This window comes from Dermochelys coriacea, chromosome 25, assembly GCF_009764565.3.
Source record: "Dermochelys coriacea isolate rDerCor1 chromosome 25, rDerCor1.pri.v4, whole genome shotgun sequence".
Classification (NCBI taxonomy): Eukaryota; Metazoa; Chordata; order Testudines; family Dermochelyidae; genus Dermochelys; species Dermochelys coriacea.
This window is the reverse complement of record NC_050092.1, coordinates 14,436,923-14,453,727: the sequence shown is the minus strand read 5'-3', so window position 1 is coordinate 14,453,727 and position 16,805 is coordinate 14,436,923. Positions and strand designations below refer to the sequence as shown.

Sequence of the window (16,805 nt, the reverse complement as noted above, 5' to 3'; positions counted from 1 at the left end):
ACACTACCTTGCAGAAGCTGGATTGACTGCCCCAGCCCCCAGACCTTCATTACAGTAACAAGACACCCAGGGAAACCAAGATCAGAGGAGAAATTCTCTGAAATGAGGAGAAAGCATTTTATGAATTGCCATGGAAATTCTTCAGGTGTAAGTGCTTGCTGGAGTTGCTATGGAAATGGGAGGGCACTTCACACAAGGGAGGTTCATGGGAAGTGCAACACACACAAAGCTACATCTTGGCAGGACCATGTGCTGCAGGATCCTGGTTAGTACACGGTAGAATTACAATCTCAAGGATCAAACAATCAGTTTGGGACCGTAGCAGAGCCTCAGTCTTGCAGGTTACATTTTTCCCTCTATGTTCTGGTGGGAGGCTACTTGAAAGATTTTTTTGCAAACAGGACTTAGTGATGGAGCGCCTCCTTCCCAGAAACTCTTCAATGCCTGTAGTCTCGGCTACAGCCAAAACACCGTGTGTCTAAGAGGTACTGAATTCCTAACAAAGGCAGTAGAGGCCAAGCAGAGAAACACCTATCATGGGGTGAATTTGCGAGTCCTCTTTACGTGCCTTGTCTCTCCTCTACTTGGCAGCTTTTCAGTCTTCTAGCCCTTCTCAGTGCAAGCCATTCCATCCACCACTTCTTTCAGCCAAACACGCACAATTCAAGGAAACACCACGCCTGAGCTGAACCAGCATGGTCACCAAAGATATAGTCAGAGACAGATTTTAATGGTAAAGCAGGAGTTGGAGGGAGGCTGAGGGGCGGTCTCTGCATGACTTTTGACTTCCTGCTTATATGAAAAACTAAAGCAAACAGATGGCGGTCAGCATGTCTCCTAGGGAAATCGCACTTACCCAGGAAAGTGGGTAGCAAGACCTGGGATTTCCCAGATCTCCTGCCCCATCCAAACAGTGGACAGGTCTGACCCTACCTACTTTGTAAAATCTGATGAGATCTCTGCCAGAGTGACCTGCAGGCTTGTGCTTACATCTGGGAGTGGCTCCTTTAACTCAGCTGGCAGAGAAATTGTCCAAGGGAGATCCAAGTTCCAGTTGTGCCCCCAGGTTCTCCCTATAAAACACGGAGCGATTTGCCAGGTATTCCAAAAAGAAAAGGAGTACTTGTGGCACCTTAGAGACTAACAAATTTATTAGAGCATAAGCTTTCGTGAGCTACAGCTCTAGCTCACGAAAGCTTATGCTCTAATAAATTTGTTAGTCTCTAAGGTGCCACAAGTACTCCTTTTCTTTTTGCGAATACAGACTAACACGGCTGCTACTCTGAAACCAGGTATTCCAGTTGGTGCCCTTTTCTTAAATGAGGTTTGCGGTGGCCTCTAGTGGTACACAGGAGAAACAGTCCCCGCTGAAACAGCCCAAAAAGATAGATTCATGTCTAGTGTCTCCACCAAAGCAGACCAGCCACTCAGCCATGCACACTGTGCTACATGGGTGGGGGGAGTACCTGGAAGACACAAAGAGTCCTGTGGCACCTTATCGACTAACAGACGTATTGGAGCATGAGCTTTCGTGGGTGAATACCCACTTCGTCGGATGCATGTAGACTACATGCTCATGCTCCAATACGTCTGTTAGTCTATAAGGTGCCACAGGACACTTTGCCGCTTTTACAGATCCAGACTAACACGGCTTCCCCTCTGAAGCCAGTTACTCACAAGTAACTGGTTAAATTTCACATGTTGGGATTAAAGAACCCATAAATTCAGACCAATTGTCTCCATAACTGGGTCTAAATGTTACAAAATCAGGTTCTCACATGTCTTCTGGTGCTTCCCAATACTCATCAAGCCAGATATACCATAAGAACAACCCCTCCAAGTGGTATTTCAGCATTTCTGCTTCCAGGAGAGCCAACAGGAGGAACACAATGTGCAGGGCAGAGGGAAAATAATCAACCACATTTTTCTAAGCTCCAGGGAAAAGGTTCAAGATCAGTTTGAGATTCTGGCAACCGTTCAGGTCAGTTCTTTATCTAAACCAGTTCTTCCATCTATCACACTTCGCTCTCCCAGCGCATGACCTGAAAGCCTGAGCCAGCATCCACATACCTTTGCAATAAGCATGCCAGCAGGCAGGCAACGTCCCATGGCAAAGTCTGCTCACTTCTGGGACAAGGATCCTCCAAGTTTTATTCCACCCACCAGTGTTCACACATCATGACAAAGGAGAGCTATAGATGGGCTCTAGGTAGGACCCATTTCCACCAATTATGTTAGAGTGACATGAAAAGCCACCCTGCCCTAGAAGGAATGTGCAACTTCTGTGGTGTTCCTATCAGCCCAGGATTTGGCTTCCAACTTCAAAACCAACAACGCATGGTCTGGTTGCAGATGAATGTATTTGTCAATTGAAAGGGATGCACCATCTCCCTCCCCTCCAAATTCCACTAATCCCCAGATCTGGGGGAGTTACTGAGTTTTGTTTTGGTGGGGGTTTTTTTTAAATTGTTTCCAACTTCTGTTGGAGCCCTTTTCTCTTCTGCCCTGTGCGGCGTTGGACTTTCTATGAGCCATCTGTTATATTGTGCAAGTTCCTCTCCTAATGCAGAAAGTATTTCCCCATGTCCTGATGTGTTTTGGCCAGTGGCCTGGTGTTGATCTTGGTCCACAGGCATCCACTGCCAATGCATTCGTATTACTCAATGTGAGGTGGTGATGTTGTTGGGTGTGGGGGGGGGAATTAAAGGCATTGTTCAAGTGCCACTTAGAATTATGGCTCTGCCAACCTTCCCTCAAGTTCCATTTGTGAGCCTGTCTTCCAATAGAATCACATGCAAATCTGTTGCCAGTAAGGTAGCCTATAATATGTTAAATCCTTTGTCAGTGTCCAGCATGCCATCTGTTTCCCAAAAAGCTAACCACATGCTGCCTTCATTCTGCCTTGGTGCAGCATCTGAAACCACAAGTCATGGGAGGAGGTTATGAGGTCCAATTCAAGTTCAATGACATTTTCATCTCTTTAATAAATGTTTTTCAGCAACTGCATAAAAAGATTCTCTCCCTTTTTGTTTTTTCCATGTGACATAAGCAAGGCTTCTGGATTTCTGGACCAAAGCTCAGCAACAGCTCTGAGTAATGCTTCTATTTGGTCATAAATCAAGCCAGGTAGTTTATTTTCTGGTACAGACAGCCCAAGTCTACAATGTCCCAGACTCTGTGATGAGTTACAGAGTTGCCTCGGGCCCAGCTCAGAGCCAAGAAATGCAAACATATTACTCCTAATTATGGAGCTTGCACCAGCTACTGCTAAATGAGTCTCACAAGACACCCCTTGTAGTGTTTGCTGGCTCGTCTGGCATGACATAGAGGTGCCCTGCTTATGTTTCCATTTCTTTGTGGCACTTTTATTCCCTTTCCAGTCATTCATTTACTGTTCGAGTGTCCTGCTTCCTCGTCTGGTTTATGGAAAAACCAGGGACCCCGAAGGAAGATGGCACTTGGGGACTATTAGTGCTCCAGTTTCTTTGGGGCTCAGAGACTGTTCCCAAAGATGCCGTGTAGAACCCTGAAAATCTACAGCTATCCACTTCATAGCCATGGATATCCACATCTATCTATCCACATCCGCAGATCATGTGTGGGGATCACAGCTCGGATGCGGATACAGATTTTGTATCCACATGGGGCTGTAGTGCCGGGGTCCTCAAGGTAAGGAATGAAAGTGTTGGGTGGGTCACATTGCATCAGTCTTTAGCAGCCCCTTGTTGCCAGTCCTTGTGCAGCAGCAGCATCTCCAAGGGGAATCTCTGTTCCTATGTGGCTGTGGCTCGGCCACTGACCAGTGGGATGTCAGATTGGGGCTGTCCATGAAAATCTCCCAAAAATGTTATGCAATTTAAAATCTACCCACCCCTGGTAACACTGAAAGAAACATACAAAGTTAAGGACCCACCCACTCACTAATGCATTATGTAATGTATGGACAGCCCCATTATACTGAAAGGAGAGGTGCCAAACAGTGACCCCCAAAACAAGAGAAACCCTCAGTTAATATTCTGAAATACTGCTTCTGGGAGGCAGGGGACAACCCACCGCAGTTCAGGTCCTGGCTCGGGTAGTTGATACTCTAGCCATCTGAGACATCCACTCTCACGAGTACAGTTAAAATCTTGGTTCTCACTGGGTTAGGGATCCTATCAAGTCTTGTTTGATCAAGTTCTATGCATGGTCCAGGTTCACTTTGGGAGAGCATGATTTTTGGGAGGCAATGCATGGCATACTGGAACCATTCATGACCTGTATACAGAGCTGGTTTGGATCCCTCTCAAACCCACAACGTTCGGAGAGGTCAACATTCTCTATGGGAAACACATTCTTTCCACTGAGAGTCAGCTTCCCCATCCCAAAACCACTCTGGCTTACAAATCCAATCTCCTGCTGTCCTGCACTGACCCTTGGGACATCAGGAATAATACATCCTAGGGAGATTGGCAGTTCTGTATTAGAAGGGCTTTCAGCCTGGCAAACCTGTACTGTAACTCCTTGTGTGCTCTCCTGCTTTCTCTCTCTCCCTCATCTCTAGCTTTGGTTTGGGGATTGGGAAGAAACAGTAACAGGACAATAGAGAACATCAGGATTAGCAATATTACTATGGTGTAGATGAGGTTACATTGATTTTGTGAAGATTTAACATCTGCAGAAGGAAAACATTTTGTTTACTTGGTGGGGTCTGTGCTTATCTGAGATGCCAGTCAAGAAGTCAGAACAGGTTGCAGCTCAAGATGCACTAGATGGGGAATGAAAGGGAGTACTTGTGGCACCTTAGAGACTAACAAATTTATTAGAGCATAAGCTTTCGTGAGCTACAGCTCACTTCGTAAATGCATCCGATGAAGTGAGCTGTAGCTCACGAAAGCTTATGCTCTAATAAATTTGTTAGTCTCTAAGGTGCCACAAGTACTCCTTTTCTTTTTGCGAATACAGACTAACACGGCTGCTACTCTGAAACCTGTCATTATAGATGGGGAATGTGTGGTCTGTATTAGCACATGCTATTGCAGCTGTACCAGTCCACCCACGTTGATCAAGGGATTATGGGATCAGGGCCTTAAGCTGTAGGCTCTTTGGGGCAAGGACTGCCTTACATGCTTGTACAGTGTCTACTACAATGGGATTGGCAGTGGCTAACTCAATATAAGTAATACTGATGTGTCATATGATTAAATATACATTATTACATGTACAACTTTCAGAAGAGTTTAGATATAGTATTGGCAAACCCAGAGGGTAATGGAGCTAATTAATGAACTCCTTGTATTATTTCATTTTTAACACAACTGCCAAATTAACAGATTTCGCCCACAGCAGGAGAAGGGTATTTCCATTCTATGCATACATTCCAAGTAAAGATGTTATTCAGTTACTCTCTAAGCTGAAACACAGCAACAACTAGTAATGAAAAATGCAGGGTGTGACTCAAAAAATACTGTTTTTTAAATGTAATTCGCTCTCTAAAGACGTCACTTGCAAAAGCCAAGTTTAGATTTAACCTCTGTGCAGACTACACCACATCAAAGTTAAAAACAAATCTCTAAGGCAGTCACAGATTTGAAGAGGCAAAAAGCTGTCTCCATAATCACAAATCATGTTGCTACAATTTGAAGTATTTACAACCTTAAATGAGACACCAAGGAGAATTTAAACCCACTATTCTTATTTTCTTTCCTCCACAGAAACAGAAGGGAGAAACACAGATGATCCATCAGCTCTTGAAATTCAAACAAACATAAAAACCCTGTATGTGGTGTCAGGTTCTACATTACACTGATATAACCTCACTGCTCACCATCTGCTCAGATAAGCGCCCAGAAATTAAAACAAAGAAAATATACAGTCTCTTAGTGAATCAAGAACTTCTAAAAATTGTTTTTAAACTCAGATAAGGTAGCTTGTTTGTTTTTTTAAAATCCTACTTGAAGAACCCGTGATTCCCCTTTGGAAAACTGAATATTTTCAGACAATTCTGCTTCATTCCCCAATATTTTTCTATGCAATAGACCTTGTACAAAGAGCTAACTTAGGTGGGCAACAGCTTCTCTCAAGCTACTACTTGAAAGTATCCCCAATATTTCCAGTAAATTCCCTTGAACCTTAAAAGGGCAGTCATTTCTGGTAGCAAACTAATTTTTGGCAATCACTTAAAAGAAGACCATTCCATAATTCAGTTCACCCAATTTTAACTAGAGAGATGTGGGACAAAACTTGTATGTTTATTCTTGAGGAGTTTCTTCCACTTTCGTTCCCTAATTTAAGAACTGTTTTAACACTGTGATTGCTTGGGATGAGGCTTGAACCTACTGATTTACAAACGGGAGTAAGTCTAGTACAGCTAGCAGGAAAGCTGTAGCATGTCCTCAAACAGTTCTGGGTGGAGGTTGTCCCCTAAAGAGTTACTCAATTTTTAAACAGGCTGAAGGAGCACTCTCCTATGAGATCTCTGATTGCTAGCAGATACATTTTACTTCTGATGGTCACCAGGAACTCCTAGGTGGGAGCTGTTTATTTATGCTACACGAATATTTACTTATCCCCCAACTTTGGGAAACCTCTGAACAGTGGCATCTGCACCTGTGCAGATGCTCAGTTATTCCACAGCTTTCACTTGAGAGGGGGTGTCACGGAGTCCCTGGGCGATGCTCTGGAACTGCTCCTTACGAAGCCAGTCAGGACTCTGGGGAAGTTTCCTTTCTGGGAGCAGACTGTCTGCAGGACATTTAGCATCCTCTGCCCCTCCGTGTGCTTCCCACAGCGAGTCCGCCCAGGTGGGCTCCTGGGGAAGCCAGAGGGTCCTGCACCCCTACTTCGCAGTCAGACATGACTCTCAGCCGCTAGTAAAACAGGTTTATTAGATGACAGGAACATGGTCTAAAACAGAGCTTGTAGGTGCAGAGAACAGGACCCCTCAGCCGGGTCCATTTTGGGGGGCAGACAATCATGCCTGCACGTCACTCCATGTCCATAGCCAGCCCCAAACTGAAAAAACTCTCTCGTGTCCCTTCTCCTCTGGGCTTTGTCCCTTTCCCGGGCCAGGATTCCTTTGTTCTCCAACCCTTTAGCTCTCACCTTGCAGGTGGGAAGGGCCCAGGCCCTCAGTTGCCAGGAAACAGGGTGTTGGCCATTCTCTGTGTCCAGACCCCTGCACACACCTGCCCTCTAGGGCTCTGCAATGATCATACACCCTTATCCCACCACCTAGATACTTAAGAACTGCACAGGGGAAACTGAGGCACCCCCACACTATTCAGAGGAAACATTAAGAACAGTCCCACTTCATCACAGGGGATAATGAGAATTGGTTTAAAGGGATATTACTGGGGTGTGGAGGAATCCTATATTGAAAGAAATATTTCCCTGCATTCCTAATATTTTTAAAACTAACTTGACTTCACAGTTTATGCTCTTTGTTAACATGTTCTCAGTCCCTGCCCTTGGAAAGTGAAATTAAATTAGTCAGAGAGTTTAAGGCCAAAAGGGACCATCAGATCATCTAGTCTGACCTCCTGTCTATCACAGGCCACCAGGACCACTCCATACCCACACACTAAACCCAACACCTGAAATTAGACCAAAGTATCACAGCCCACAAGAGACTAGACTATTACATGCCCCATAGAACTGGAGGGACTGTGGTACACCAGTATGCAGCACTCTGTATTTATAGCAAGTTTCATTTACTGGCATTATTACTACATGCCTTTTTATGGCACTCATCACCATAGTGCCTAGGCACTGTCACGTATACATAGATCAGTGGTTCCCAAACTTGTTCCACCGCTTGTGCAGGGAAAGCCCCTGGAGGGCCGGGCCGGTTTGTTTACCTGCCGCGTCCGCAGGTTCGGCCGATCGTGGCTCCCCGTGGCCACGGTTCCCTGCTCCAGGCCAATGGGAGCTTCTGGAAGCAGCAGCCAGTACCTCCCTCAGCCCCTGCCGCTTCCAGCAGCTCCCATAGCTTTTTTTTTTTCTTTTTTTTTTTTCCACCAAATGCATCCGATGAAGTGAGCTGTAGCTCACGAAAGCTTATGCTCTAATAAATTTGTTAGTCTCTAAGGTGCCACAGACTAACACGGCTGCTACTCTGAAAAATGATCCTTCAGGAGATCAACTACCTTTCAAGATCTCTTTCCTCCCTTCCTCCCCCACATTTTTAAAGCGACTTACTTGTGACTGGCTTCAGGAGCACCTTCCATGGCCATGTTGTAGCTAGGGGAATCTCTTTGGAAGAGAGAATTCTTACACCACATTGCAGGCTGCAAAATCTCAGGTGGAAGAAAGTTCCAATGTAATGGGCTCTGCTCCAGTGCTGGTGCTTCTGAGAACACAGCTGGGATACATCTGCTATTACGATGTTCAGGTTTCCAATGCTTTAGGGAAAATTTGCATTCACAAAGATATCTGTTTTCATGGAAATGAGTTTAGTTCAAGAAAACATCTTTGGTAAAGCCCTTTTCATACAAAACTTAAATGTTCAGCCTAAAGATACTTTTAATGTTTTGTTGCTCTGAAGGGACACAGGTTCAGTATTGTGCTCTGTATAGTTATAATGCAAAATTAAATATCTTTATTTCAGCTTCTCTCATAACTGCAAATAAACACAAAACCCCTCTCCCTATAATATTATAGTGACTATTAACCAAAAATGGTATATAAAAGGGGATACCATTCTTATTGCTGTTGGTGAACCATTTTACTCTCTGAGCAGATTAATACAGAAAATATATTGACTTCAATGGGTTTACCACAGAGATGATTTTAGCTCACCATTCTTAGCAAAACAAATTTGCTTTGAGAAAGGCTCTTCATATTTCTGAGGCTGTTTTTAGAACTAATCAAGAGAGAAGCACAGAAGGGATTTATACCAGTGTGCATATGAAATTAATTGAAACAAGGATCACCATCCATTCATAAAACACTTAGATGAGAGTGGATAGCATTTGATATGAAGAACCAAATAACATTCAGATAAGATGAAGGGGGGGGGATGCAAACTGAAAAAAGTGAGGGTATTCAGAAATCTGTGGGTTGCACCAGTTTTAACTTCCTGCTACCCAAGTAGCTGGTTGGTCCCCAAACATGTTACATCTCAAATTTCAAAGATTGGTGGCACCAGCATTCACAGGCATTGTGAAAACTGAAGGAGGTCAAACCGGTCCACCCACTAGAGGCCCCACTCTTGCAACAGAGTGCTGGGGTATATCTTAGCTTCCATAGGGGATCTTAGGTCATCAGTTCAAATCCAGATCAGGTTGGTAGTGATTAAAAGTTGTTTGACTGGTCAGTGATCCTTACAGGAAATTGGTTGGTGAATCTGTGTTCAGCTCCCAGTGGCTAAGTGTCTACATCAGGACTGGAACCCGCACTAGCAAACTCAGCAGAAGGGCCAAGGTTTGTATAGGCTATGGAGACTGAACTGCCTTTTTATATCCTTACAGGGGCAGTATGAGAGCACAGTCATATGGTGGGGATGTATACAAGAAGCTTTCACTACCGGTGTAGTACCCATAAACATGGGACATCAGTCTCTAGATTTGCCCTTCACCAGAATTCAATTAACCGCAACAGGTATTGAAAAACTCCATGTGGAGCATAAAAGGAGATCAGAAAGGGGAAATAGCTTCTTCATTCTGTTGTTGGTTTCTCTTGTTCTGGTGGATCTTCTCCAGGGCTGTCCAGTTAAAAAGGAAGACACAGAGCGAGGCGTCCAAAGAAATTTCTATGCTCTCTGTCTGCTAGGAACATGTACATATTCACTTGTATTCAGTAGACCCACCCTGATTTTGGAATTAGTTTTATATATATATATATATATATATATATATATAATGTGCACACGCACACTGTTGCAGCTAACACAACAGAGCCATTTACTGACTTAGGGTACATTTTTCAAAATGCTTAAGTCCCATCTGCAAAAGTGACAGGCTCTTAAGCACCCAAGTCACTTTTCAAAATGGGAATTAGGGTAAAATCTTCAAAAATGCCAAAATAACTTGATCATATCACTCCTATAAATAGCCTTACCCTCTCCCTGTTAGCCAAGCAATTGCCCTGCCTCCTGGAGCAAGCTGTGAGGATGAATGTTCCGCAGCACCCACAACTGCACCGGACTATTCATCCGGGCCTCACTGGACTGCTAAACATCTGCACAATGACTTTTCTGCTGCCTCCTAGCTACACTCTCACTCTGACTCCCAGGAGTACGACAGTGTGCTCCCTGCCTGAGTTTAGAGCCCACTGTCAGCAGCCAAAGATGCACCCCCAGCACGTGCCGCACAGTCTAATCATGGCAGGGGGTAACATGGCACTGAAGTCACTGGGGTGCCAGGATTACATAAGTTTGAATGTTCACTGTGCATTAAGTACAGTGTAGCACATGCCAGGGCTGTGCTTCTGAGTTCCACAGGAACCCTATAAACCTTGACGTTTGTTTGTTTGTTCTAAGGCTTCTTTTGTCTCAGGGAGCCACTTACAGGCTGAAATAACATGAGATCTGGATCTCATGACATTTCCACCATCAGCCTAAAGCCCATGGAAAACAAATACAAATACTAGCCACCTATCCTTCTGGTCCACATATCTATTAGAGATATTCCTGTAGTTTTTGGTCCAGTAGCTAGAGACAGAACACAGATGGACACTGCAGGCAGCACTGGATGGGGGAACAACTGTGCTGCTGTCTCAGCCCCATCTGCCCCCCACTGCACTCAGGGCAGCCCCAGGCCCCTCCAGGGCACCCCCCCAGCTTCACCAGCCAGAGCCCAGCCAAGGGCCCCTTTGCACCAATGATGGCCAGAGCCAGCTGCAGGGCGCTGCCAGAGAACACTGGAGCTGCCACCTAGTAGTGGCTGCTGCTGACCAGGCTGTGTGGCCAACCCGCCTCCTGCATGACCCAACACTACGGCTGACTTTCCAAAAGGAAAAAAGTGAGGACAAGCTACAGGTATGAAGGCTTGAGAAAAGAACCATTTTACTTATTAATAATGATGATCATAGTTTCTCACATCCATAAAGTACTTTGGGATTGTTTGGGGTGAAAGGGGCTATAGAAAGAAAAATCATTATCCCAGAGTTACCTTCCAAACAAAAAGAAAATATACATTGCTATGTACCTGCACAGAGCTGTTATTGGGTCACTGCCAAAGCTACACTGATGTCCTTTTATGTCCCTCTTGTGGTGGAGAGGTAGTAGTGCAGCATTTGCAATGGTAGCTAGTTTATTTACGTCAAAACCCAGCATTTGCTCCATTGCGCTTGTTATTTTATGTTTCTGTCTTCAGGAGTCTTGGATATCGAAATTTCCCCAGTATATTTTGACACATAAACTTGAGCCGAATAATGAAAGATCAGGAAGTATTCACTGCAGCCAAACTGTGCAGCAAACCTTACAAGATTCCAACTGGAAGGATGTATTTTGTTATAGGTTAAAAACAGTGAATAATTAAAAATAAATATCAAGTTAACAAGAAAGAAAGGGAGAAAAAAAAGAGATGCCTAAGCACACAAATGAAAATGACAGAGCAGAGAGAGAAAAGATGAAGTGGTTAAATGTGCATGATAAATTAATTTATTACATGGCCCTGCAATTCCGTAAGTCATTACATCATTCTTTGTCATATAAATATAACTAACACAAATGGAGTAAGTGAGTGAGTGTGTGTGTGTACATGAACATGAGCACTATATATAAAAATAAGGGAAAACTGGCAGCACCAGATCTCTAGTGGGAATATCACACACATACTAAGAAGCATAACAGAAAACAGCATAATTCTGGGGGTGAGGAGTGAGTACAATTACAGAAAGAGGGGGACAGGGAGAAAGTGAGACATCTGATGGAAGAAGCTGTTCCAGATTCTAGTTGCTGAAATGAATTGTTCATCTTTCCTTGGTGTTAGTCCTGTCCAAAGTGGGAACATTTCCAAAGCCAAACCCAGGAGAAAAATTCAGAACCTTTATTTAAAGAGAGGTGGAGAGGGGTTATTTCTCTTCCTCAAAAATTATCTCATCAGCATGTGTTGCACAATTTTTGTGACACGAATGTATTCTGCTCCATACTATGCACATATCTGAACAATTACTGTTTCGATGAAGAAGTGGGAGTGGGAAAGCAGCACTGTTGTTAATAATTAGAACAGACAATGGTACCTTCTGTAGCAATTTACCATCCCTAACCTCCCCCTTCCTGAAGCTACTTCAACTGATGTTGGATGTTTTTGCTGATAGCATGTTGTTGCTAAGGGATGTTGCTAGGCACCATCACACACATAAATATGCATACTCCGTCTTTTGGAAGGGGCTGACTTCAAACAGGAAACTAGAGAGCTACATGCCAAAAACTTTATTTATTTATTTGTTTTACTTTTCTTTGCTCTTTAAAGGTTCAGATAAAAGAGGATCTCAGAAGTAGTAAAAAGACAGTAGGAGCCATAATTTAAGTGCATCCCTAAATTATAAATAGCTTGTTAATATAATTGGTCTTCACAGCCTGAACTGCAGATTGGAGCAGTCCATACTATCGAGGATGAGAGTGAAAAACTGGAGATGAAGTCCAAAAATGAGGGATGCAAGGAACATAGCCACACGAGCAAATTAAAAGAATGTGAGGTTCATATCTTTGGCATCAATACCATTTTCTATAACTTCAGTTACACAGCTGAGCACTGTCCACCAATAATTTATCATTAGAAAAGTGAGAGACAACAGTTACTTCTGATGGGAAAGAGATAAACATAGGGCTGAAAAGGAGAGTTGAATGATATGGGCCAGTATGAAATTCAGTACTTTTGCATTAACAAAACGATACATCTCAAATGTTTCAAGGCAGCCCACAGCCGCACTTCCCCTCTGCAGCAGCTCTTTCTTTGAGAACTCCCCCTCATAAATAGATGACGTCCCCGATGATCATTCAGGTGGACATGGACATGTGCTTTGCATGATAATTCTGTGGTCCCCTCACCCTGGGTTGTTTGCTTCCCAGATAAAATTGCTTGGATTCTTTGGCTGTCATTTCAAACAAGCAGTTTTGTTGTGATTTTTCACATTCGTGTCTATTGGCTCTGAACATTTCACGTCATGGTGACACTTCCTGACACTGTCTCCACGGCTTGGAGTTTTCGGAGACCAATCAGCTTCTTCCTTTTCATAACAGCTTGTTTTCTCTGAATGGGGGATGTTATCAAATCCCAGCATTCATGTGTCTTGGGAGTGAAACGTGTCAAGGGAAATCATGTGGCAAAGCTGGCTATTCTGAAAGTGGCTTGAATTATTTGCACTAACTAACAGATGAACTGTTGTGTATGTCACTTGTATAGCTACAATTAACATATACCTTTATAATCACCTGTTTGGGGTAGACAGTGGGGAACCATAAACAAGTTAAACCATTTTGCACACTGAAGCATGCAATTAGCAAACATAAAACATCCTTTACAAAAAGAAATCCATCCATGTCTGCTTCCTGCACAGCTCCATACTACTGAGCATTGCATATAAAAATTAGCTGATAATAATGGTAAAGAATAATGACTTCTACAAAGATTGTGCTCTAATTTTCCAGAGCTTTACTTTCCTTAATTTTATATTGGGTGTGTAGCAATGAAAACTAAAAACTCAATGAGTGGCCATCAACCCTGCATGAGCACAGAATTAAAAAATAATCTTACTGTTAATGGTGCAATTGGTCAAAGTGTGGATCTCAGGACAAATGTAGCCATGGAAACTCTGTGATGCAGCCCAGACACATGCTCATCTTAAATATGGCAGTGCGGTCCATAGAGACTACAGGTCCCAGCATGAATGCTCTATGGTTTGGGCGTTATTGTCAAACTGGTCTATTGCTGAAATCATAACCTATTGTCTTCACTGGCCACATCTTCACATTCACAAAAATAGCAAGGGCAGTCACCTCTATTTTACACAATTCAGGTGTGGCCATCAGACTCTTGGTTAATTACCAGTCTGGTTTTGTTGACCCTTGCCTACACATGTCAAAGTGAGCAAAAGGTACCCAAATAACTGGCTCACTATGGTTTACTCCCTGTTATTTGGGCACTAGAGAGACTGACCTGACTTTGAAGGGGTGGGGGACTGGAGAACTTCTTTTGCAGCCCTCCCATTTCAGCACCTTAGACAGCAGCCTGATTTTGCAGGAGGACATAGCCAACATTGGTGCTCCAGTTCAGAAGCTGAACCAGCTGCAAAATTCACCATGGGCTCTCCTGTGCCAACAGTGTTGTTTACATTTTCTAAATGATCCATTAAGTCCATGTTTCTCTTCCATTTTATGTAGGATACGTGGAGGGGGGAAGATCAAGACATCCATCAGCAATGCTCCAAACCTTTGGATCTGTTCCCAGAACTCAGACATTGATGATGCCATAAAACAGCAAAAGGATGGAAGGTCATTTTGGGTGATGAAACCAAATGAGCAGCCCACTTGACTTCCTAATTTTCTTCTCCAGCATTGCTACAACAAATAGCTTTGATGCTGAAGTAGGATTTACTGTTCTTTCACAATTGTGCTGTTGTATGAGCTCTGGGAACAAACTGGGTGTTTGTGGATGAACCAATTCTGCTTAATCCTACCCCCATGCTTTATAAGCCAGAATTCTGAAGAATTGCTTCCTGTTTCAGCTTCACCCTACTATCACTCTTTAGGGAATCACAAGAAATTGATCATTCAACTATCCTGTAACACTGGTGAGGTTGGTATATGTGTAATACTTTGAAAATTTTGGTGACTACAACTCGCTATTTTTGGACAACTGAACTGAGCATGATCCTAAATTGTACTGACCTTAGTCCATGGATCTGGAAGCCTGTAGTTGGTGTCATTTTAAACTTTCCTGCTTCAGAAGTCACAGCTTCCCAAAAAAGAGGGCAAACAACTGGTGCCCAAAATTAAAAGGAGGGTCTACAGAAAAATTAAAGCATTACTGGTTTGCAAATAGGTTGCAAAATCTTTCAAAACCTCTAGGTCACCAGGCGAATCTGGCCTAGATTGATAATAAGCTACTCATAATTGCTATCATCCAATGGACTATGGTTTTTAATTTTGATGGATAATATCAAAGTTTATTTTTAAACATTTTTTTTCAATTTTTATCAATTTACATTTTCACAGTTGTGCAAAATTATGGGTTTTAAGCATTTTTATCTATTTAAATTTTCACAGTTTCAGGCAATTATGGGGGGGGTGTAACACAATAATTACTTCATGATGGTAAATGTGGAGATTTTAACAGTTAAAGGTTTATAATGGTTAAAACACAAATTTCAACATGTTATATCAAAATATACAAAGTAAATATCCTTAGATCCAACTCTAATAAGTTCTCAAGCAGCATTTCTCTTACTTTGCTTATATGTAAATTTTTATTATTGATGGAAATATTTTTTGGCGGTGTGTGTGGTGAAATTGACGTTTACCAACATTTACTGATAAAACACTAATCCTTCCAAATTTACCACTGTAAAAGGAGTTGTTGGTCTTGTGTTCCTAGTGGAATAGTTTCTATACTGTAAAACCACTGACACAATTATTCCCTTTATTGGCTATCTCAGAAGAAAAGACAATGCTCTCAGTTTTAAATGGGTTCCCTCCAGAACACAGCTGAGGTATATTACAGGGGAACATTATGGGAGAAGCTTGCATGGCAACTACCCAGGCCATGCCTGTTGTGGATAAACAGGGTTTAAGTTTTCAGTGCTGTTTGGACTGTTGCCATTCACCAGAATAAAATTTATGATTTTTCTTTCACAAAGGGGTTCCATGTGATGGGCAAACTCCTTGGGATAAGCCTAGACTTTGAATCAGAGAGAGTATGATTTTTACTTTCAGCTCTAAATTGGCTGAGAAATGTTTCTGTTAGCTTTGTTTACCCACTTGTCAACAGCCTCCACTATCTCCAGGCCTATATATACCCACTATTACCCATGTGTCTTCACAAGCACTTCTTTCATGAAAATCCATGGAAGCCTATGAATGTCCAGAGCTTCATGACTGAAATGGGGCCCACGTCTACAGGAGTCTCAGACCCAGATAATTGTCTCTCTGCTGTTCCTGATGCATAGATCAAGCCTGATTTATTCCTCCTCTCTGTAGAATGGGAAAGTTGTAAACTACAGAGAGGTACTGTAAGTCTCTGGCAGTTCCCTTTCCCAATAACTCTCCTGTCATAGCACACAGAACAGAAAGTACCTTGAAAGTCCCAGGTCATGAAAACCTGATGATGTCATTTTAACATCCTTCTCCATGGAAGACTAGAAATAGTGAGGCTATTAAAACAAGGGAAGCTGTCTTTGAGACTTGAAGGATGGAAAATAACTCTACTCCTGATTTTATACTTTATACACAAACACTTGGCACTTGAGTCTACGTGTGCTGGGTTACTGTTGAACTGTGGAAACTCCATGGAATGACTTAACTTGTTGCCATGTTACAGTCTAGCAGCAGGGACTGTGGTCACTTATTGCCACAATCTTATTGCCATGCTGCCTCTTACAGTTAGTGGCTCATTTGACTAACTTATCTTAGTCTTCTGGCTCTATTTTCACAAGAAGGGACTCCCCTGAATGACTGGCAGGCTAAAAACTCATCACTACTACCCCTCAGTCTTGACCTGGAAGGGCCATTTCTAATGATGAGCAGGGATTTCAGTCTCCACAGCCCGTTCAATTACTAGCCCCAAACCCCGTGCAACTGTCAGCCAAAATTCCAATTAGTATAAATCATAAATAATAATAATAACACTTAACACTTCTCTACCACCTTCTGACTATCTCACAGT

The 16,805-nt window shown here is 42.9% G+C and overlaps 1 long non-coding RNA gene across 1 annotated transcript in view; it reads left to right on the top strand.

Annotated features, from left to right (window-relative positions):
* LOC122457481 overlaps positions 1 to 16,415 on the top strand; it is a 65,353-nt gene extending 48,938 nt beyond the window's left edge. The window contains exons 2-4 of the long non-coding RNA XR_006277021.1: positions 5,694 to 5,757; positions 9,450 to 9,579; positions 10,053 to 16,415. This is a non-coding gene — a long non-coding RNA (uncharacterized LOC122457481). The remainder of the gene's footprint in view (positions 1 to 5,693; positions 5,758 to 9,449; positions 9,580 to 10,052) is intronic.
* Positions 16,416 to 16,805: the final 390 nt, after the last annotated feature.